At 38.4% G+C, this 25,197-nt stretch overlaps 1 protein-coding gene across 7 annotated transcripts in view; it reads left to right on the forward strand.

The window, feature by feature from the left end:
- Positions 1–282: 282 nt before the first annotated feature.
- The window catches only part of SNTG1 (syntrophin gamma 1), a 332,486-nt gene continuing 307,571 nt past the window's right edge, over positions 283–25,197 (forward strand). For 4 of the 7 annotated variants that reach the window (XM_090137577.1, XM_031612876.2, XM_090137575.1 and 1 more), the window contains exon 1: positions 283–415. The gene's annotated coding sequence lies outside the window, so the exon portion shown is untranslated. Of the gene's footprint in view, positions 420–7,043; positions 8,040–25,197 lie in introns of those variants that run through there. The other 3 variants (XM_090137578.1, XM_090137572.1, XM_090137573.1) reach the window with 2 other exon arrangements.

The raw sequence follows: 25,197 nt of genomic DNA on the forward strand, positions 1-25,197 counted from the left end.
TCTCCTCGCCTCGCCTCGCCTGGCCGCTCGCCGCCGCGGAGGGGCGGCGCTGCCTCCCCGCACTCCCCCGCCCGGCGCCCCCGCTTCGTCTCCGGGAAGGGCGCGGGGAGCCCCTCGTTGCCCCTCGGCGCGGCGGCGGAGTTGGAGCCGGCGGCGGCAGCTCGGTGCGATGCCGTGTTAGCCCCCGAGGGAGCGCCGGAGGGAAGGGGCGCGAGTTGCCGGGGCTGCGGCTGGCACCATGGGCACCGAGCTCGGGGGCGCGGCGGACGGGCTCTCTGCGCGCTCCGAGTGAGCCCGGAGATGTGCGGGCGCCCGGGGGAAATATTTTGGAAATAGCACGGAGCGGTCCGAGGAGGACGAGCGGCGGCACCCCGTTTCACCAGCTGAGAGGAGGTCGCCCGGCGGTCGTGTACAGGCAAGTAAGCGCTCCTTTTCTTTCTTTTATGTTTTTATTTTATTTATTTATTTATTTTTCCTGGCTTTTTCCTGCATCTCGAGTGACTTCTTCTTGCAGCTGTTGGTTGCCTGCGCCGGGTTTGGAGTTCTGTCTCCCGGCGGGTAGGTGCGGGCTGGGTTGGGCTGCAGGAGAGCGCGGTCCCGCATCCCAACGGTACGCGCTGCACAGCGGCACTGAGGGAGAACTGCGTGCGGAGTGCCCGCGTGTAGCTGCAACAAATGGTGACTTACAGGAATCGGTGTGAAATGTATTTTTCTTTGTGCTGGGCTGTCACTATTGTAGGAGACTCTCAATTGCTTTCTGGCAGCGGCAGGCTGCGTACGAGCATTTCAGACCCTGTCAGGGATTAAGCTAGTGAAGCTGGAGTTTTGATTCTGATGCCTTTAACTTTCTGGTGTCCTACCTGGGGATTTCCTCTGAGGTGCTTTTGCTGTGGGGTATGGTTTACTCGGTCTTGTTTGTTTGCTTGCTTTCACCCGTGGCTACCTATTGTTGTACTTGGCAATGCCATGAAACAGAAAGTTGACTGTTGCATGTTCAGGATGCAGGACACGAGCAGCAGGCAGGGGGCTGATTCTGCTCCTGGGGGAACTTCTCAGGAGCAGGCCCATGAGTATATAATCTACTGCTGAAACCTCAAAGAGCTCTGAACAGACCTGTCACGCTGCAGAGGATGAACCCTCCTGTTCACCGTTCAGCACAGATAGTGTATAAGCTAACAGCCTGCATTCCCCTATCTACAAAGCACCTGCCTCTGAAATGCAGGGTCTAGAGAGATGTTTCGTATGCCAATTTGGGAGCACACAGAACTTCAGACTGTGTTTAATTAAGTTTGCTGGTATTGATTTCCTTAGCATCTTCTTTCTGAGCCTGAAAACTGTACAGTGACCTTGATGTACGTTCTGTTCGAACATGGGAGCATCACAGAATAAAAGCAGTTACACAGATTTATAGTTCAGCTCTGACACTTCACTAAGAGCTCTGGCAGCGCCAAGTTGAGCACGGCAGAGGCACTGGGCATGGTGAGTGAACAGGCTCGGGGAAATAGCTCACTTACAGGGATGAAAGTATAAGTTACAGTCTTGGAAGCTCATGCAGAAATGTCATCATGTGTGAACATCTGAGGAGTTGGGATATTTCTTTTTCTAATCAGGGAGACCTCTATCAAAAGATGTTTGGGGGCAATCTCAGAGCTCTTCAGGTTAAGGCACATTGATTTGCTTACAGGAGCAGATCTTCTAATGGACTACAGCAGATGTTTTTACATAGATGCAATGCTAACTGGATTAAAAGCTGTTGACTTGCCAGTACTGTTGACATGTAACTCACTCAAGTTTATAGTAAAAAGATAAAGTAAGCCTTTCCTGTAACAGTGGATGGAGCTCCCTGTGGGTAAGCAGGCAGAGGGGAATCTCATTTGTTTCAGTGCAATTTCAGGAGAGCTTTCCTGTGGTTTGTATTTTTGACTGCCTGAAGGTACTGTGAAACACAATTAGAATAACTACTGAAAGATTATGGGACACGAATCAATCTATTACTTTAAACAGCTTCTGTGTCATATCAACAAAGTACAATTTTTAACAAAGTGCACCTCTGGTTTTGTTGCAGCAATTCCTTCCTCTGTTGCAGAGTGGCAGGCTTTCACTAAGCATGTGCAAGGGAGATCATAAAACAGTGAAGCATGCACTGATCTGAATTAATTTGGGCTATGTACTACAGTGGTGATTTACACAATTAATATAATTAACCGCTTCTAGTTGATTCCATAAATAAATGGGTTTTAAAAATAGTGTCAGCTCTGTCACTTCTGATACAAATTACAGAGCTTTTATTTTCTTTTTAGTTCTTCAAATTAATCAAACACTATACTCACTCTCTGCCTCAAGAGAAAAAAAAAACATAATTTAATGATGTATCATTTGGCTTTTGCAGTATCTTGTCCAATAGCTATGAGATAATCTAACGAAGGTCCTCGTCACTGAATTAAAGAACATGCTGCCCTGGACATTCATTTACAGAGAAATTATTATTCTGTTACATGGCCAAAGAACCAAGTTTTCACAGAATCTAGTAGAAAAAAGAAACCTTTCTTTTTCTGTTAGGAACTTGAAAGGGGGAAGGTAGGACACAAGGTCTTTAAGGATAAAATTACAAAGCAATGACTTCTAAGATACTGATCAAAACCCTTTATCTTCAGATATTTTCTTTATCTTTGATTTGAAACTTTTCCACATACTTATAGTTCAGTTTCAATTATGTGTAGTTCTTAATTTTAAAAGCTAGAGAATGTCTGTTGTACCATTTACTGTAAAGCTATTCAAGCATTCTCTCTAATGTGCTGTATCACAGTTTGCTTGTACCTTTTTCAATTAGAGATTTCCAAAGTAAAGCGCGTTCAACTTTATGGCAGGCATTTTTATTTTAATACTATGCAAATCCTTTTAATAGAGAAGGTATTGACTTGATTCAGAGATTTCAGGGTAAGATATTACATTTCTTTCCTGATTATTATTTTGTTTTTCCTGTATTTGCTCAGATGTGCTGTTTGGCTTGTCAGGCATAACTTGCATCAACTGACAGAAAGCCCTGTAAGCAAAATTAAACATTATCAACAGTTCAGTAAGGTTTTGCTTGTCAGTCCAACCCAGATGAGTATGTTATTTCAATTAGTCTTAAATCAAATATATATATATATATATATATATATATATATATATATATATATATATATAACAACTGTAGTCTGTTCTGAGTTCTTCACTCTGAATTTCTCAGATAAGCACCATTTTTTCATGCTTGTAACTTAGCACTGGTTCTTGTGCCTAAGCCACCACAAACATTGCCAGTATTCCTTACCAGTAGTCGTTGCCAGCTTTGCTTGCATGCATTGTTAAAAAGGTAAGGAGTTGTAGCAAAAAATAAGTGTCAGATGGGTTTAGCATGCAGTCTTTCATGGCCCTTCTCATGGCTGTGCTTTCAGTTCAGGTTTGCAGCATGAGAACTGAATGTGGGTGGGTTGAATCCCAATTTAATTCTGCTGCATCAACATGTTCCTCTGACAGGCTGCTGTGACATTGGCTCAGCATGACTACGCAGCTGACCTTCTGTATTACCTTGAGTTTTACCTGCTGCAACTGGGGGAGTCCGAAAGCCTTTTTGCCATTGAGGCTAACCTGATTTTTCTGTATTCCTGTTGCAGATCAGAGAAAGGAGAGAAAGACAAAGCATGCATTAAGAAAAAAAGAATAGATTATACCTCAAATATACTGTTCTAGACTGCACCAGGGAATGCAGTGGAGGCACTGTTAGTGAAATTTGCACATATAGCCATTTTCTAAAGGGAAACATCTGTCCATCTTCAGAGACTGATGTAGTAAGTGATATCCCTACTCATTATGAAGAAGAGGAGCTATGTAATATGGAACAAAGCTTTCCTTCATTGTGCACTTCTGATATAGTTGTCGCTGTCATTTGCAGTTGTGAGCTTTATCTTCAGTAATTAGCTGAAGCTGGCCAGAAGTGGTGGCACAGAGATGTGTAATGAATCTAGAGGAGCAGGAGCTAAGAACTGGATTTTTTCTTGCAGACTTTCTCTCTTCAATTTATTAAAGTAAATATTTTTGCCTTCAAATGGATTTGGATCTTCCCAGGTTGGAACAAGACCTGAAGTAGAGCTCATCTCTGACACTGGTGCTTGCAGAGTATATTTTACTGAAATTCTTGTGTGAGATGTGGATGAGGTTAGGGCTGTGAAGGAGCTTACAATTTGAATCACCATGTACTGAACTGATTGCTGTCAATTGACAATTCTGTGGGTAGTAATAATCTAGATCTAATCTCAAAATTACTGGATTTATTTATTTGTTTATTTATTTTCTTTTTTTTTTCTTCTTATTTATTTATTTATTTGCTATGATGTTTTTGCTACTTGTTCTTAGGTTTGAATGTTCCTTGCAAGATCTGATGAAAAGTAAGAATGGGAATGTCGTAGGCAACATCTGTTTCTTTTTCTGTAAGAGATTAAAGAGACATTCAAATCCTCCTGTACAAATGATAGGATCTTGTCCTGCCCTCTGATTCTTTCTTTAGTATAAATATTTTTTTGATATTTTTTTATTGAACTTAGTGTAAAATGCTCAGTGATTTCAACAGGAATTATGCTGCATTCTTGGAACTGTTATCAGAGTTTGATATTCTTCCATCATATAGTCATTATAACTTGCCTTCCTATAAAAATATGGATTCTTAATTGCATAATTGTTTCTGAAATTCTTTTTGTGAAATGCTTTGCTGTTTTGAAATATATCATCATTCAAAAATATGAGATAGCTTTTTCTAGTCATCTACATGGTAAAATGTTTTGATTGACTATTTTAATAGTTGTGAATAATGAACTGTATGTTTCAGCTTCTGCTACACAAATGGAGATTGATTTTCTTGGCTTGCTTTTGACCTCTAAAGAAGTAAAGCAATTAGAATTATGTTTGCATCTCTTCTCTCTCTCTCTTATCATTTCATATATATTATGAACAGACTTTGAGAACTGATGTACATTAATCAGATTTTTTTTTGAGTGAAAAAGGCTGCGAAAATCAATGTCCCTACGTTTGTCTTGCAGCTCTAGATTTCATCACACACAGCTGTCTGCCTGTATGCATTATCAGTTGATATCACAGCTGAATGTCCCTAAATGCGGCAGAATTCACAAACAGCTCTTTGTATACCTGTTTTAACCAGTTATTAAGTGGCAAACATTTATGAGGCAATATGTAGAGAGTCGATCAATGCAGAGCACTTGTTGTCATGTAGTAAAATACACACCAGTGCATGCACAGAGCTCTTCACTGGGGATAGATTTATGAATAGCAATCAGCGTCAGGACTACAAGTTTTAAAAACTGGAGTGTGGAATTCTAATTCTTTATTTTTCTTTTTTTATGAAACAACTTCATGAACACAGAGGGTAATATATAGTGAACTCTTTTCAAATTCAGTCTTAGGCTTTAATAATGAGGAGGAATGGATTTAAAAGTGAAGTGGTGCTGTAGTTCCAAGAAACTGGAGTGGTTAATGCACTTATGAATATGGCATGATTGGCTGCTGTCAGGGGTACAGTTAGTAGCAGGGTTCCCCTGCTGGCAAACTAAACATCTCTGTTAATATAAGTGCAAAAATAACTACTGCTCTGCCTTTTCTGCTGAAGCAATGTCTCAGTAAAATACAGTAATGTACACAAAATATATGTGTATATATATACATATATTTGATATTTTTCTTTTCTCTTGAAAAAGCTTACTGGTAGACATTTCTAAGCAAAATATATAGAAAATGTAAATTGAAATATGATAGCACCTGAAGATTATCATCTTTCATTTTTTCTTTTAATCACTGAAATTAGGAAAAGCATTCCTTAATAATTGAATACACAAATACACCATGCCATTAGTCTTTCAGCTAGTTGATTCTTAAGCATCTGCAGTAAAGGCTTGTAACATGCTTCTTTTCACAAGTTACTGTTTTAAGTAATTAGGAGGTTGTCTAGTCTATTTGCTTGGGATGTCTTAATTAAGTTTATCTAAATTTCATGTTATTAATCTGTTCTATGAAGCAACTTCCATTTTTACTATATTCAATAGCTTTCTCTCCTGAGAGGATGCTGATCTCACTGATCATTGATTATACATTCTTTGTGTTGTATTACTATAATGTTCCCAACACCATTTATATAGCTGTATTTTTTGCAAGATTTTCTTGTGCTGTTGTGTTTGTTTTTTTTTTCTTCCCCCCCAGGGAAAGGTTTATTTTTCTGAGACTGCATTCACTGCATCCTTTGATTAATGGAGAAATCCAGTTGTTAGTGGTGATTAGGTATTCCCATTTATTACGGTGCTTATACACAACATGCTCTTTCATGTACCTCTTAATTTTTTTTTAACATCTTCATAATGCAGTTACAATATTTTTTTTTCCTGGAATTAGAATTTCATGGTTAATGTGCTGCATTACTTGTTCACCTCATGTAGTATAGTTTGCATCCAGTTCATTTTTTTCTCAAGTCCAAGATTCTGTAGAATTTTGTGCTTTGCTTCTGTGTATTTATGTACAACTGTTTATTAATATTTATATGTTATTCTTTGTGTAATGTGTGTTTACAGGATTGCTCCCAGGGCCTTTTCTCTTTGAAATCTGATTTTATTTTGACTTTTATAATGGCTCTTCACAATTAGCTGCAGTTGTCTAACTTCAGCAAAGACATGTTTTATTTTTTTTTGGAAAAGCTTTTTGGGGAATGGAAAAACAAGAAATGCTGGGGATTGGTTCTCTTTGGGAAATTCCAAAGACATAATCCAGCATCTACACAAAGTAGTTGGGAATCTTATTTCTCTAAAATTTGTACATTGTATACAGATTTTTTATTTTATTTTATTTTATTTTATTTTATTTTATTTTATTTTATTTATTTTATTTTATTTTATTTTATTTTATTTTATTTTGAGATTACTTCTCTTTTAAGTTTATTTTCAGGTTTCATTCTGAACTATTCTGTCCTGCCCCACTCCTTCCCATCTCCCCCTCCCTAAGGAAATAATGACTTAAGGGTATAGTTGGAATACCTTAAAAATGAGTTTTGGAGGAGGGACCATGACACTGTACACCTTATTACATCAGATTTGTGGGAACTAAATATGCTTCCTCGTCCAGCCTTGTTCTGTTGCTTCTGCATTCTCTAGAGAAAGCTGCTAATGTACCAAAGGTCATAATCTTAAAATAATTGATGTACAACTGTTGCTTTTACCATAAATAAGATGGGAAATTCTGTACAGCAAGATACTGACATGGAGAATGGCAGATAGGTTTAGTTATGGAAGAGGTCTGTCAGTTGGAAATATGTATGCTAGAGAGGTTGTGGATGCCCCGTCCCTGGAGGTGTTCAAGGCCAGGTTGGATGGGGCCCTGAGCAGCCTGGTCTAGAATTATATGTGGAGGTTGGTGGCCCTGCCTGTGGTGGGGGGGTTGAAGATTCATGATCCTTGAGGTCCCTTCCAACCCAGGCCATTCTGTGATTCTGTATGCAGAGTCCTCAGATTCCTGATTGACAATAATGGGGGTGATAGTAAACTCAGGAAATGGTTTAAGTATCAGAGGATCCCATCCCTGAATACTTTTTTAAAGGGAATCTGATCTAGTGAGATGGAATAGCCAGTGGAGTGGGAGAACATTCTGTTCCGTAAAAGTCCATCTGGCAAAGACCTGCTCTCCAGTCCCTCAGCTGCCAGAGCTGGCGCCTGAGGTGTTTGGAAGAATCTACAGGATATGGATATGTCCTGGTTTCAGCTGAGACACCGTTAAGAGCAGGCTGAAGCGCTGGTCTTGCTGAGTGATAGGAGCCTGCCTGGGGCCGGGCCGCCCTGTGGCACAGCTGCAACCATGATGGCAGGAGCAGGGGTGAGGCGGGGTTGGCACAGGTGCTGGAATGAGGCTGGTGGTGTTCTGTGCCATGAGGCACTGCGTGGAGGGGTGTGAAGCTGCGAAGAGTGGGACAGAGCTGGATTGTTGCTTGGGGTGCTGTGCTGGTCCATGCGGTGAGTCCTTCTGGTTATATTATTGCATTTTTGTTTCCGTTTTACTCTTGGCTTTGTAAATAGTTTTTGTTTCAGCCTGCCAGTTCTGTTTTGTTTCCAATTCTCTCTCCCGTCCCACTTTGGGGCAGTGAGTGAATGGCCATGTGGCATTCAGCTGCTGTCAGGTTATTGGGGCAGCAGAGTACTTCTGGGGTGAAATAGGAGCTCATACAACATTTTTTATTAGTTGATTATTTCAGCCTCATGAATCCAGTGGTTTCAAGACAGTCTGATTCTGTGTAGGTAGATGTTGTGACTGGAGTGGTCTGGACAAGCAGCTGAGAAGCTCTTAGGTCTGTGAAAATAAGTTTGGGGAAGTTGCAGCTTGGTACAGCTCCTACTAGGAGTGCCTGTTGATGTCCTTGTCTGGTGTTCATTAGTAGAAGTTGTTGATATTCTTAAACGTTACGAAGAAATGTGATGGTTGCCTTTCCTAAAGAAAAAAAAAATATAGCAGAGAAGAATCAGGTTTGTTTCCTAGAAACAAATGATAGGGAAAGTTTAAGACCTGGTGTGAAGTGCTGCATGAGAAATACCCACAGGCTCAGCGTATGCCCTGTAGTACAGAAGGGGTAAGGTATAGTAACTTGTTGTCATAGGAAATCGTAGTCAGGAACTTACCCTTTTATGCAGGTGAGTGTATCTATATGTGGTTTCTTAGGAGAATGAGGTGCAATACAGCTACTGACCTTAGAGGTTATAAATGTTCATGCAGGGAGAAATGATGTCTTTAATGGGAATTACCCTAGTTGTCCATACTATGGTGACATCAGTGGTAGAGCTAGGAGGTATTCTCCAAATTTCAATGCTAAAATCCTAAAAAAATCTATATACTTATTTCCCCTACTTCTTTCTTAAGGGAAACAATTCAAGTATAGCATTTCTGTACATAAACAGAATGTTTACCCAAATGCAGCAGAAACTTGTAATGACTTCTGATTTTACACAGGGCATTAGTAATGACTATTCAGCAGATAGAGTGGTTGTCATTCTAAGTGTTTTAATGGGCTAGCAAGCTGCCACGTAGTTGTTCATTATCATGATAGGAATGATAGCGGGCATTTAAGGGTACGTGCTTTTCACTATGCATTGTTTTTTTTTCCCTTTTTATTTTTCACCTTTTATTCACAGGAGTCTAAAATGACAAAACACTTTCCCTATCAACTACTGCATAGTAGGACTGACCACCACGTGTATGCAGCAGTAAGCCTTCTGTACAGTTCTTCAGTGGCCACAAGACTGTAAGCCCCAGACTGTCAGTAACTGGAGTAGTAAATATCTAAGCTGACTGTAAGAAAGATGGAGAAAAATGCAGTAGGCGTACTGTTTCAATTCTTTATGTTGTGATGGAGAGAAGATATATGTGACCCTTGAAAAGAGGAAAAGGAGAAAAGCTGAGGTTTTTATACAACGCAAACAAAGACTTGTAAGAACAGAAGCAAGATGTTTGATGAGAGAGCTGCTGCTGGGGCTCTTGAGGGGAAAGTCGTGTTTCCCGTGATTGCACTTGTTCAGTAATTGAAATCTGTCCTTGAAATATGGACCTGCTACTCATGTGGAGGAGGTTTTTTGGAAGCGTATTCTCTGTCCATCTCAGAAATGTCTAGGAAACTGTAGCTGTGCCACTGTTCTCTGAAAATCCCATGAGTTCCCCATATTTAAAGCAGGATCTCATTTGCAGGAATTCAGTTGCATTCTTAGCTCCTGTGGGTCCATTTGAGGATGTAGTTGGGATGCTCTGATTCTTAAGGCTGTCTGAGATTGACCTCATCATGCACTAGGAGCAAAATGAAGATTTGTAAGGCCCTGAGGTTGTTTCATAGTAGGAGAGACATAGAAATCATCAGAATTTCTTTTCCTTTTTGCCCTGTTGTACATTTATATACGTGTGTATCTGGCTCAAGGTAAACTGGGCTTTAGGCATGTGCCTATTTTTATGATAGACTCTACAATAGTTTATTGGGACTACGCAGGGTTAAGGATCACATTTCACAATTCTGATTTTCTTCAAAAAAAAATTGTCTAGGCACCTTCTTATTTAGCATGCATGACTGGAACAAATGGCTGGAACCACCTCTAAAGGCAACTGTAGAAGTGTGAAATTATGATTGCGGGCTCTTTAAATACTACTTCTACTTTTGACACTGTAGATGAGAAGGCTGCTTTGGTGGATCAGGTGTTAATATTACTCCAATCATAAAGTGATGCACAAGATTAACATATATTTTTCGTTTTATGTCAGCAGAACTATTTTCTCTGGATGGTGAAAAATATTTTATATCTTTCTAAGTATTTAATTTCTCTACAGGCATTTAAAGAGCAAAAAAAAAAAAAAAGAAAAACACCCAAAACCATACTGTACTTTTAAGTTTTGCAGTTACAGTAGCTGTTATTTTTTGCAGTTTTTACAGCATGTAAATAGCTGAAGATGCTACTGCAGGAAAAGCTACTCCTTTAAAATATGTACTTGCTGTAGTAATCTATATTTATGTGTTAACCCTGTGTTTGTCCCAAACAACCATCTGTTTATTCAGAAAAGCATTTTGTTAATTTAAGAAGGTGGTACAATTATGTAAGTAGTCTTTTACTTAGAAGATGTTTTTTAAGTTATCTGACTGGAATACACTCTTTTATTTTAAAAATATGAGAAACAATGGAAAGTATGCTTTTAAATACCACAGAGAAATGTTAGTCAACAAAATTATGGTCTCTTCCACAAAGGGTTTATACACAGTGCTATGGCACTTTCAGGATGCAAGTTAGGGGCAGTGTTTGATCTTTGTGTGTGTTTTTGACTACGCAAACAAATGCAGGGAGCACACATGCAAGATGCTGTACACTGGGAATAACTCAATATACTAATAGCGCCTATCTGTGCATCCTTTGATTTAGGATGTGGGCTGTTGTAGAGTCTGCATCCAGATGATGCCAGGGCGATGTATTGTTTAAAATTGTAAGATAAAGAAAAGCAAAAAAATCAGTGAAAAAATAACTTATAATTACTGCAGGTGAAATCATCGATCAGCACAGCTGTAGGCTGAATAAGGGATCTGGCATAGCTAGGTTCTTATCACTAATATGCAGAGAAGTCACTCCATAATGTACTGAATAAAGCTAAGAAGTTGGAAGGGGCAGTTTCCTTCTTATTTGTCCCACTACTATTCCTGTACCTCAATATCTCAGGATAAATTAAAACTCTTGGCCTGCAATCTCTGGATCTATTTAAATACTCATAGTAATGCCATATGACGTTGTCTCTAGTGATATCTTTTTAGTGTGAACTGATCGTGAATAGGCAACTGACCAAATATTTGTCTTCCTCTCAGCTCCAGTAACGCTTTTTTCTTTTGGTGGTTTCTTATGATTCTACTTCCCAGACTGTGAAAATTCATATTTTAAGTAAATAACGATTCTTATTTTTAATCCGTGTATATTGCATTATTTGTGCAGCGTTCTCTAGTAGAGTCAAGAAATGAAAAGAGACAGAATTAGCTCTTATGCCTGAGTCTGGGCTCCAGGAAACAGCCTCCTTATTTGATGAAAATGAAGGCTGTTATGAGTTATGAAATATAAAGGCATTTTTAAGCGGTAAACTTGTTGCTCTACATTCAGCAGATATGTAAATTAAAGGATGCTGCTTCTCCTAATCAGATGGCTCTGTAGTTTCTGTAAAGAGACCGTACGTCGCTCTGTATATACAGAAATTCTTGGGATAATTTTCATCTCAGCCTTCATTCACTTGCTTAGAAGGAGAATGCAGATGTTTTGTCAGAGCATGGCAGGCATGACTTGTGACTGAGTCACTTCTGTCTTCCTCAGCCACTGAGAGGATATTCTTCTACAGCAAGCTCAGTCTTCATCATTCTGAGAAGTCTTTGATTTACGGATATGTATTAGGCAGCTTCTGAAGTGTGAAGCGATTTATCTGGCAGTTCCTTCCATCTGAGTAGCCACCTGCTGTCTGGGGCTTTGCTGGGGAGCTCCTGTTAAAAGAAAGTAGATGATGCATACCAGAGATTTCTGTAGTGACATCCTTGTTATTTACGAAGATACGGTATTTCCTCTTAGGTGTCAGTGAAAGTGCTGCAGATAGTTGCTTGTAGCAAAAACCCTCTTGTTGCCTTGCAGGGAGCACTGGGCCACATACAGTTCTGTTTTTTCACACAATCATGATTGATGCCGTGTTTCTTCTTACCAGAGAGTGGTGAGGCTCTGGCACAAGCTGCCTCTAGAAGCTGTGGATGCCCTGTTCATGGAGGTGTTCACAGCCAGGTTGGATGGGACCCTGGGCAGCCGGATCTGGTGGGTGGCAGCCCTGCCTGCAGTAGGAGGTTGGAGCTTTATGATTCATAAGGTGCCTTCCAACTCAAGCCACTTTGATTCTGCAGTTACCGTCCTTGTTAGATGTTGTATTCTAACGAACCTTCAGCTCCCATGTTTGCAGTTAGTAAGCAGGCGATTCTTTCTGACTCTCTTCTTGGTTGGTAGTAGCTGCTTACAGGAGAACAGTCTTGAATATTTCTGAGAGTTAGTTTATCTTCAGTGTAAAAATCCTATAACAGCAATATTAGGATTATAACAGTGGTATAAAATTAATTTGAAGAAGAAATACTAAATGCTTGAAGAGGAGAATGTTTCTTTATTGTTCACATGAAAAACAGTGAGCACAGATGGCACATCTTTTAATGAGGTACAAGGTGCCATCATGATAGAAGTGAAAGCAACTTTAGTTAAAAAGACTGTTGGCAACTTGTCCTTAAAACTAGAGACATAATGTTTGTTTCTGTGATGAGTTAAAGATGAATCTATGCACAGAATAACTGCCTTAAATTTTATATATGCTACTCTAAAGCTGTCAGGATGTTGAATTTCTGCTTTTCAGCCAATTTTTTTTCTCAAAGGGATGACAACATTAATAATTTGAGTGCAGCTCATGTTTAGTTTTTTTTGAAGATGATCCTTAATTGAAGAATAATATTTTTTTTTCAATATTTATATTATGATTTGCCTGTATGTTTCTAATGTGTGTGCATACATGCATTTGTAATAGATATACATCTATGTGTCTGTGTTAAATGTGATATACTGAGTACCTTTATCAATCCAGGTAGTACTGGGATTTGGAAATCTGTACTAAACCCGTTTTTGATCTCGGCAATGGCCACATTACTTTAACTGGATGTTTTTGTGGCTTCTCTTAGATAATGTGCATAGTACTGTGCAAGTGCTGGCATTGATTCTCAGTTGATTTTTTTCATGTAGTGTATTCAAGCCTATTCAGTCATTGCTGAGGGTCAACTTCCAAGCTAGCTATTCTGACTACATTAACTCTGTTCTTCTCATGCCTCTTGTGGTTCTCCTTCCTCACATCAAGTTGAACTGCTCTATTTTCAACGGTTTTGTTTAGTAAAGCTGTTCATTAAGTTCTGTATTCAGCATCTTACTAAGATTTTCATTGCTGCCACCCATCCCCTACCATCTTAGTTGCCTCTTCTTCCCTTGAAATTTCCATAAAACATATTTTTGTCTCAAATGAAAGTAAAAATGTCCTACTTAAAACTTGCATGTCTACTTTTATAACCTTCAATTGTCAAGTAACTTAACTTTCACCTGGAACTGATTTCTAGCCCAAATGAGAAATTTTGTTCAGTGGATCATTTTGAATAGTTCAATATAACTCAGTGAGATCTCAGAGTCTTGTTTTTGAGCGACTGAAATTTTGTTCCTTGTTGTTTTTCTCCTCTTACTGTAATGATAGAATCTACCTAACATATGCTCTTTAGTATTAAAACATCCCAACATAGAGCATGAAGATAATATTTCTTGTTTTAATACTGATACTTGCATATTTAATTTACAGTTAATCCCATTCATTTAATGAAATTCTGGAGGCTGCTTGAAGTGAATATTTCTAGACATCTGCCTTGAGGCAGTACATAACAGACAAGGACAGATTACCTAGAAATTTACTTCCAGCTTGATAAAACTTCCCTGGTGTTTTTTTTTTTTTTTTTTTTTTTAATGGATGACTCTTCAGCATTTGGTGGCAGTTGTGACAGTGGTTAATGTTAAATTTCTTGGACTTAAACCCATTTCCACTGGTTCAGAGACAGGAAATTGAGTTTAGTTTTCAAATACAGCAAAAGGACTTAAAAACAAACTGTTTGAGCAACAAAAATGACCTGTTATACACACTCTTCACTATAGTGAATTAAAAAATAAACAGTGAAGGAGTGAAAGGAAATGTTACTCTTGTCTCCCCGAACTCTACATCTTTGCAGTCTTGATACCTGAAACAGAGATGTGGATCTTGGTATGTTGTGCATCAGCTCCTGCCCTGGTAAAATTTGGTTGCCCTGAAATAACATGCAAAATGAATGTACTAGTACAAGAAAGGAGTGGTGAAAGATTTTTAACTGAAGAGAACCTAGGCTTGGAGGTGGGTTAGTGAGTAGGATTTTGGGGCTAATTGGGAGCTATCTGAACAACTAATAGTAAAATTATCCTGTTATGGTTTTTGAGTGAATTGTCTGATCTATAATTTGTTGATGTTTTTACCCCAAACTGTTTTTTGTGTAATATTTTTTTTGTTGCTGAAGTTTCAATGAGTTTGAAAACTGTAAGCTGTTTTAATTTAAACATTGATATTTCAGTTTTGCAATATCAAGCCTATCGAGTGGAGCAATATCTCAACAGGAAACAAACTTCTGAATAAGATTTTCTGTGATCACTGCATACGCTTGAGCAAGTTGCTGACATTTCTTTTGGTTCATTTATCCCATTTAGCTTAAATTCATACTTTGTGAGCACATGGGTAGATACTTGGAGATTTCATTAAGGAATGGTTACGTAAAGGGTTATTTCAATCAGTTAAGAGACAGGGGAGGCATGTAATGTGGTAGGTATTGACTTCACAGAATCACAGAATTGTAGGGGTTGGAAGGGACCTCCAGAGATCATCGAGTCCAACCCCTCTGCCAAGCAGGTTCCGTACACAAGTCACACAAGTAGGCGTCCAGGCGGGTCTTGAATATCTCCAGAGAAGGAGACTCCACAACCCCCTGGGCAGCCTGTTCCAGTGCTCCGTCACCCTCACCGTAAAGAAGTTCTTGCGCACATTGGTGCGGAACTTCCTGTGCTCCAGTTTCTGGCCATTTCCCCTTGTCCTGTCTCCACACACTGCTGAAAAAAGTCCAGCCTCGCCACTCCGCCCCCCACACCTTAGATATTTGTAGACCTGGATCAGGTCCCCTCTCAGTCATCTTTTCTCAAGGCTAAACAGACCCAGTTCACTTAGCCTTTCTTCACAGGGGAGATGCTCCAGGCCCTTCACCATCTTTGTGGCCCTTTGCTGGACTCTTTCCAAGAGATCCCTGTCTTTTTTGTGCTGGGGAGCCCAGAACTGGACACAGTACTCCAGATGAGGCCTTACCAGGGCAGAGTAGAGGGGGAGGATCACCTCCCTTGACCTGCTGGCCACGCTCTTTTTAATGTGCCCCAGACTTGCACACGTTTTGCGTTTCAATATCCGGTATAATCTAGTAGCAGATTTCTGTATACTTAAGATACTTTGTTTCTCTGATGTATCTTCTGAAATAATGTTATCTGAAGCTGTGAAATAAATTGACTCGTAGGTGCATTTGAAATGAACTTGTCTAAAACTACTTGACATAAATTTGATACTAAGCCATCTTTGTTCATTTTCCAGTCTCTGTCTTAATTGATTCTCTGTAAGGAAGAATGTTTGGAGGTCTTAGGATTCATTTACTATAATAAGCAATTTAAGAAATCTGTTTTCAATCTTTTTGTCTGTCAGTGGAGCCTCAACTGCTAAGTAATTTTATTAGTTTTCTGTTACAGTACTGTAAAAAGAAAAGGTGGACTTCTTTATTTAGAGAGCTATAAGTTCCCCAAATAAATTACAATTTGTTTGTGTTTAAAAATTTGGAATAGTAAACTGTGCTGCTTCTTGTACTGTGAGAGTTGTGACAATTTTTTTCATGCTATGTTGCAAATGGATTTGATGTGATGTCACATTTTTCCTGTTTTAGGAAATAATTAAAACTGAAGTATCAGGGAATTTGAGTAGAAATGAAGAGGTAGCCTAGTGTGAAGCCAGCTGGCAGTGCTGTAAAATGTACTACTAACACTGGCTTCAGCCTCTTTTCAGGCAGACTTCTGCATGCCCAGGTCTCTGGCTTCTGTGTTGGCCAACACAGACTACCAGATCATGCACCCTCATGCAGTGTGAACTCCTGAATTTCTGCCTTACTGATAACTACAGCTTTAGGTGGAGTGGTTTTTTTTTTTTTTTTTTGTTTTTTTTTTTTGTTTGTTTTGGTTTTTTTTTTTTTTGTTTTGTTTTTTGTTTTGTTTTTTTTTCTCCTGCTGGTGCATCACGTTTTGAGGGCTTGTTACTAGTTTACAGAAATGAAGTTGTTTATGAGAATCAGATGCTTTGATAAGAAACAGAATGAGGCTAGGATGACTGCACCATCTCACTAAGTATTCATGTTTTGGCAAGGCTTATAATGTACTGGGCATGAGTGTGTAGATGTCAGTGACACTGCATAAGTAATGCTGTAGTAGCAGCATAGGAGTCATCTCCTTAAAACAGGGAGAGGAGCTGGCAATTGCGATCCTGTTGACTGGTTTGCAGTGGAAACCAGCCAGCAAGTACATTAGTCACTGATGTGAGATATTAAACAACTTGCAACTTACCATTTGCCATCCTTGCATACAGTGTCTGCCAAGATTTTAGCACTGTTGCTTCTCCCACAGTGGAGTTGTTATCCCGAGTCTACCACTATAGTTGATATTCACACTGCCTCACCTTTAGCTCTGTACTCTGGTTATTAAAAAGTTACTGTTTCAGTACAGTATGATAGCATAGCTTTGTGAATTGTGTGATGTTTTCTATTTAAATGGGATAATCCATGTTGGTCTCACCTGTATTACGTTTAGGTGAGTAGCTCTGTGGTCCCATCACTGTTGTATCTCAGTTCTTCCACAGCAGTTACTCATTCTGCAAGCAATGTTTTCATTTGTCTTCACTTTATTTTGAGGTGGTAAGTTGTTATGTATCAAGAATAAAAGCTCACATCCCTGGAGGATGAGCTAATTGACAATAGGATTAGTAATGGATTCTCTATCTCAGCCAGTTATGTGTTTGCATAAAACCTTGAAGTACTTTTATTGCTTCTATGGCCAAATTTGCTGAAGCTGAACACTGGGAAGAGAGTGCAAACAAATCACTGTTTTTGGAGTTGTTTAGACATATAGGTATGTTCTCAGACTTGACCTTTGTGGGCGTATACAGGCAGCACAAAACCAGAAACTTCATTTTCAAAGGCAATCAAGAAATAATGATGACTACACTGACATGTCCTTTTGTTTTTTGTTACTCTGTTTGTTTTTTTTTTTTCTTTATGCTATGTTGTATTTCATAGAATAAAACAGTTGTGTATTTATAGAAAATGTATTATGGGTCCTAGTTAAAGCTTTGTGTCTAAATTGGTAATTGTGATACAATTGGGAAAGCATTTTATTAGTGTAGTTGGGGATATGAGATGCAGGCTTCCATTAATTTAGCTGATTGCTTTTTAAGTTATGGCTAGGAGTCTGGGGAAATTATTCTAGCATTCAGCAAATGGGCTAAGAGGTTCTGTGATCAGTGGCAGTAGGCGTTTTGCAAAGAAAGTGGTTGGATAAAAGGCTAAAAACCTTTTGCCACATAATTCTGGGCTCCATAGCTCATTATCATGCCATTAAAAAGATTAAAGCAGTAGAAGCTTTATATTAGACCTGTCCAACAAAACATTCAAAGGCACAGGAGAGTCTTAAAACTGATACAAATACGCGGTGATAAACTTCCAGAACCCCTATTTGTGATTAAAATTATAACCTTTGTTACATTCTCTCTTTCTCTGATTGACATGGTTCTCTCCCATGCCAGATTTCCACTCTTTGTAAGAATAGCTACCATTTTTCACTTTCACAGAGAGAAAGCTCACTGTGCACTGTTTCGTTCTTGAGTTAGTGACAGACAGAATTGTACAGTGGAATTTTTTGCTTACAGATAAGAAATAGAAATTTTTGCACTTTGAGCTTTACTGTTTCTTGTGGTGCCTGAGCCACTACAGAGAACTTCGGGCAAAATGATAAAGTTTATTGGTCCTATTTTTGGGGAGAGAGATTGTTCCTAGAGCTATTGAGATCCTCCGGTATTCATGCAGTGCTCTTGAAAATTAAATGTAGGATTCAGGGTTGATTTGCATTTTTAAACACTATTAAACAATTTACCACTAGAGCTAAGGGAAAGGCTTCCCACTGATGGTAAAAATGGTGCAATTTATAAATTGGCTTCATGTTCTCTATTGCTTTCTATACAACTGGAAGGGGTAAAATGTGCCTGTCTGGCTGAATGTAAATCTGTAAATATTAAAATTTCACTTTGATAAATACTAGAAGAATTGTGCTACTTTAGAATAGTTGTGCCCACATATACGTATTCTTGGAAAGCTGAGACCCTTTTAGAGCATCAGATTTGGGAATGCTGCAAAATGTTTGCACAAGAATATTTGGAAGTACAAAACCAGATATGTTAGTATGGCCTGTGCTTCAGAAGGTTTTCTTAAACCTTGCAAAGAAGAGAAACACCAAAATATAATTTTTCTTGGGTTTTTGAATGCTGTGTAAGAATTGAACACGTTGCAGAAAATGTGAAGTTTGAGGAGTATAATTCCTTGCAATCTTTTTGTATGTTTCATATATACTGCTAATCTTATGGGCTAATTCTAAACAAAAAGCAGTCAGTGCTCAGACGATCCAAGCACACCCACTTTTTAAAAAGAAAACCAACAGATCTTGTTCTAAGCAAGAAGATTTTAAAGCATGCAGTACTAAAACATGCTGGTGGATTTACATTCCCTTTTTGTTTTCACATATGAGTAACCTGTTTTGCTGAATGTATAATTTCAATTTCTTGCATTTTCTTCCTTTAGTACACCCTGTGTACTTCCTACACAAGTAGAAAAAATAGTAATTTTGCTTTATCTGGTGGCAGCAAGCAAGCAAGTTAGAATTGTTAGTATATGCTAAAATAACTTTCATTTACTAAAGGATTACAAATCACTTCTTGAGACTTGGGAAGCAAATTGGACAAGTTTATATCACAAATGAAAATACTGAGCTGTGTGTGTCTAATAAATGTATAGCTCTCTGAAGAAAGACAGGCTAAGTTCATTGGGTCTAAAGCCAAGAGGAATGCCACAGGGAATGCATAATATGCTGTGATATCTTTTCCCGTGGTAGCTTTATGAATAAGAGGGTAGAACATATTAGCAATTATGCCGATGGCTAGGACTAGATTGAATTATAACTGCATTAACTTGTACTAAGAGTTGTATCCTTTTCCTTGCAGTTATTAGGAAATTATTTTCTTTCAAAGGAAAACAAAGCAAGCATTTTGTTCTGTCTTAACTGTAATGAACATTAATTTGTTGATCTGGGTAATTATCTTTTTGGGAAAAAATGGATTCATTCAGTGAAATCTAGCCTGGGGCATAAAACAAATGAAACGTAAGGATCAGGCTGAGAAATGATGACATTGGTCATTTTTAAGCATCCGTGCTAAAATAGATTAAGGTTGATCAAAAGCCTTGTGGTTGTTTCTTCTCCTCCAGTGAAGGAATTTACTAGGATTCCTCTTATTCCTCTTACAAGTTCCTGAGCATTAATTAATGTAGAAAACAATGCTTCTAAGTGGCATTAAATTATTCAACTGGAATAGTAATATTTAGCCCTTCTCTGCAGATGTTGTTTTGTGCATATGATGCCAGGTGTGCTGCTCTGCGCTGTGGACCATTACAAACAGCACTTCAGAACAATTTTAATGACACCCAAGGTCAAGGAATTTGTAGTCCATGTTATCCCTACCGGTCCATTTCCACATAGTGATAGATAAAGCTTATTCTTGATAGATCTCGTGATGGAAGAGGATTGGACTTCCGTAATTGACCACAAAAATGTCATCTAAAGCAGTAGAGCAAGAAGTGAGGATGAGCTGAATTTGCTTTTATAGTGGAAATGACAGTCCCACAGTCAGCGCTAAACTCTTCAATAGTTCTTGCTTCTGACCATTACATTAAGAACTGGCATCTTATGTGAGTGTGCAATTATTTCTGAACAGTTTCAGATGTCCTGGAGTACTTGCATTATCATTAACCGTGTCTTTTGTTTGTTTTACAGAACATAAAAGGCTACTTTTATTACGGAGTTACCATTTTCTGAGTCCTACAGTTATCCTCTAGTTGGGGAAATGTTATTATCAGTGCCTAGTATATATACACTTATATCTTTATGCACACATAATTTTTATAAATACTTTACTTCCATATTTCTCTTAATTTTGCATGCTGTCAAAATAATTTATCCTTTTTTTTTTCTTTCCCTTTTTTCTCTCCCATAGTTAATTTTTTTTCCATTTTTTTCTTTGGTGTTCATGTTGTCCTAGGTTTTATTTAATCTGTTTTTACTTCGCGTGCCCATTTCTTCTAACTTAAAATTTTCTTTTCATCCTTTTTTCCTTTTTTTTCCGTTTGAGCGTTGGCAGTTGTGGAAGTGATCATGGCTGCAGAATGATTCTTTGTACGTCAGCAAATGGCAATGTTTCAAGTGTTGTTCTCACAGATGTAGCTGTGAAACAGTGAGCAATGAAACTCGCTGAAGAGGCTTCATCTTATCAAAGAATGTTAAGCAGCTCTTTTTGGCTCACAGTGAAAAATCGAGCAAATCAACCAGTAAAATTTTATGCTTAGTAGGAACTATGAAAATGGGTAAAAAAGGGAGTGAACAGGCATGAAAGGTTTCATCCTTGACAGAGCCCCTTTATCTTAGTTCCAGTTTCTGCTCATGTTTTATGAGCCTCTGTTCATCTTTGGGAAGCAGGCAGGCTAGGATGCTTCAGGCATGCTGAGAAAATATTGCCATCCAGGAGAATCATACTTTTATTTTCTGCAGCCTTGTTAAGCTCTTCTGTGCTTTTGTTATCACAGAGATGGACATTGTTTCATCTCAAGAGTCATGAGTCTGGAAGAGAAGAACCTTAATGAAACTTGGAGCATGTTATAGAAGAAGGCTTCCTAGCCATAACTAGACCAGATGGTCTTCTCCTAGAGATTACCTGCTCTGATCAGCATTAAATATGTTCTGATAATGTTCTTATAAACTAAAAAAAAAAAAAAAAAAAAAAAAAAAAATTTTGTTTTTATTTTATATTTTCTTCTGTTATCTCCCTAGGAAGGACTTTAAATCCTGTTTGTTGTGACTTGGCTTAATTATAATAATATATTTTGACTGATTTGACATTGATGATATAAGTAATTTTGAAGAAGCAGGGAAAGTATGAATTGTCCCATGGGAAAATAGGACATACAGCTGGCGTAAGATAGATGGTACTTTTGATAAAAGCTGGTGCATAGAGGAGATGGCAGCTATGTTGCCCTGATTTGACAGGTGCCGGGAGCTGAGGTACCAGGGGAGCAGTGTGTTCTGCTGCCATCCTTCACCCTGTTGGCCATGCTGCTTGAGCCAGAGGGGGCTGGGCTGGTGGGAACTATTCTGGGGATGCTGTAGGTGTGAGGCCTACTTGTGCCTGTGGTAGCCCTGACTGTGGTGCCACCCCATGGGCTCAAGGAAAGCCCAAGAAAATAGTAAATTGTGATTTCTTGGAAAGATGCTTTGGGATAATTAATTTATTTCCACATTGGAAATGAACACTATGAGTTATCAGAATGGCGAGATATTCTGCTAACCACTGTTGCACTGTTCTCTCATTATATATAGTACGCGTCAATTACAGTTGCTGTTACAGTTGTTATTTTTTTCTTTTAACCAGACCCCTAAACTGAATTTCCAGTCTACAGTTTGCCTTCATCAAAATCACTGCCTTTTCTGATTTTTGGAACTAAAGATAAAAAATGCAAACTTATTCTGCATGTAATTCATGCTTGCTGAAGTATATATTTTAACATTATGTTATGAAGATGATGCAAAACGTTGCATTAGCAGTAAACATCAAAGCATATGCAAAACAACTCTAAGCTGCTTTGTGTCTATGCAGTCCTCACATAAGGAAAGGACTGAGTCAGCCATGGGAGCACAGGTGAAGGTGATTCACCTGTGTGACGGAAGGGGTGGAACCTGGAGCCTCCTTTTAGACCCCATTTAAGGGCTGACTGCCACTGGGGAGGGCTCTCTTTCTTAAGATCCCTCCTCTGTGGAGTGTAGCGAACCTAGATCTTTGGATACTGGTGAGCATTCCTTCCCAGTTTGTTTCTTTTCCCATTTTCACCAAGATAGTCTTTCCAGCTGGAACACCAAGTGTAGCAGCATGGTAAATAGCTTTTCTTTCCCATAGTATATGATGAATGAATGCATAAGTTAAATAAGCTCACTCTCCATACCTTCAGCCTGAAATTCCTAAACTATATCGAACTGTGTAAACTGGTGTGGGTATATTATAAAGTCATGCATCATCTTATTGCCCAGAGGTGATCTTTTGAATCAGAACACTAAGCATCAGGTAGGAAGGCTGAATGATACTGTCACTGTTCTTCTTGTGTGTACCCAGCAAATACAGAACAGGACTTGCACATTTATCACTGCTATGCCTTAACATGTCTTCCTGGCATCTTGTCTTTAATCTTTCTTTCCCTTCTCCTACTTTTCTTCCTGTAACCCTTTACTCCACTTGCACAGTACAGAAACAGGTTGGATTTCTGAATGCATTTCTCAGCCAGCGGCACAACTAATACATTCTTAGAAAATGTGCCCAAGGCCTTTCCTTTATGCCAGAGGGTTTTTTTTCATGTGTCATTTTGTCTAGCATAGTAGTAAGGGAAAGCACCTTTTAAAAACCTTCAGTTTTTAAAAATAGAAACCATTTTAGTTGTAACAATAACCAAATAGAACATAAGGTTACATTTAGAACTTCTTGGAACTCAGATACCTTCAGGAATGAAGTGAGATGTTGAAATTATTTTTCCTGCACGTTTTGGTGTATCAAGACATTTATTTCTCAGAAAACCACTGTACCTTGACAGTCTTACACTTCTCTTATTTCCATTTATCACTCCTTCTAAATTTATATGTATATCTGGCTGCCCAAAGTTTTATGTGATTGTAGGACCTGTCAGTTCTCCTGTGTGTACCTTGTCACAGGTTGCCCCCTCTTTTCTATGTAGAGGAGCCACTTTCAGAGTTCTGCATTTCAGATAAAACTCTTTCTTCCCTCTGTGGTCTCTCAGTGGTTGCTCACTGAAGCAGGTCTCCAAGATGCGTACAAGATGTACTCCTCAAACATTCAGTAGTAACGTTGTAAAGAAGGAAATGCCAAGGGTAATGCTGAAAGAGGTACAACAGCTGTCAGTGAAGTGGCTCTACAGAAATCCTGCCAATATTAACAATTTGAGCTCTTCATTAATCTCAGTTCTTTTGAACAATTAAGATTCATCCTAAAAAAGCAAAACAAAATCCTCAAACCTTTTATCATTCTGTCTTCATCCTTCTGTTCCAGATGATTTAATTTTTTTATATCCAGATCCCAGGATTTTCTTTTTGGGAAAGATAGTTTTTTAGCCCACTTTACAGGTAGGATTGTTATGTGCCTCATTCTGTTTCTGTTTATAAACAAATTATGAACTTTTTTTTTTTTTCTCTGTTCATATACACATGCACAGCACATATGAGCATAGTTTGTGGACAGAACCTTGGTTTGTCTGTAGATGCTTATGGAGCAAAACAGCATTTCTGCAGGACTTGCAGGACTCTGTTAACAGTCATCATGAGACACGGATTCTCTGTGCACAGGAGTCATGTGTGTTCAACAAGAAATTGACTACTCAATTTCAATTTACAAAGGTCTCTCTTAGTAATACTGTAGTATACTTGTGGTATATGGAGTGTTCAGTTTAGTTTTGAAGCTGTGCATCGGTTAACAATAATTTATATTGTATTCTTGTTTCAGCTGTTCCCATGGGAAAAGGGTAGGATGACTGATTTAGACATGCATTGTTTTTTCGTATGAATTCATCTGAATACAGCACCACCCATATATGTATATATATGTATTATGCACATGTATATCTTCTACTTATCATCACTGTAATGCATTCCAAAATTTTAAATGAAAATAGTCTTTCACACTCATTTCATTAAGGATTTACATATAAATATGAAAAAACCTTAAGGTGATTTTTTTGTTTGTTTGTTTTCACTGAAATTTAATCAGATATATTGCATAATCAGAACATTAGCTTCCTTTATTTTTCATTATTTTTAATCATTTTTTGAAAAGATTAGAATTTTTAAAGATACTATACTTGTAGTTTGGGTAATATTTAGCTCTATTCATGGCAGTGGTTATTTTTATCTCACTCCTGTCTTCCTATTGCTGATTGATAGACATTTTCATGTTTCTCCAACCATGAAATATATACATTAGCACTGCTTCTGACACTTGTGAAGCTGATTTTGTGTTTTTGGCTAGTAGGAAAAGCAGATATATATGATGGTTCTTGTTCATATATGTCTCTCAGAATTTCTTAGGAAGTGTCACAAATCATAAGTTTTGGTTACCTTCCTTGTATTCCTATTTGCCAGAATTAAGTATGTGGGATTTCCTTTTTATTTCTAGATTGATATTTACAGTACACCTGTCTTCATGCCCCAAGTACTTTAGTTATCTGTTTTCATTAGCTATTTAAAAAAAAGTTGGGTTAAGTGAGAGTTGGCTTATCAGTTTTTTTGTTTGTTTGTTTTAATTATTTTTCTTTTTCTTTCCATTTTAAATGAATAGATACTAAGATTGCTAGTACTGAAGTACTGAATTACATAATTGCAGGGGTGGGAAGGGACCTCAAGAGGTTGAGTCCAACCGCCTGCTAAAGCAGGTATCCTGCAATAGGTTGCGCAGGTAGACATCCAACCAGGTCTTGAATATCTCTATGTGCAACCTGTTCCAGTACTCTGTCACCCTTAACCATAAAGAAGTTCTTCTGCATGGTAGTATGGAACTTCTTATGTTCTAGGCCATTACTTCTTTTCCTATTGCTGTGCA

The sequence above is a fragment of the Phasianus colchicus genome, chromosome 3 (genome assembly GCF_987193195.1).
Source record: "Phasianus colchicus chromosome 3, bPhaCol1.hap1.1, whole genome shotgun sequence".
NCBI classification, from domain to species: domain Eukaryota; kingdom Metazoa; phylum Chordata; class Aves; order Galliformes; family Phasianidae; genus Phasianus; species Phasianus colchicus.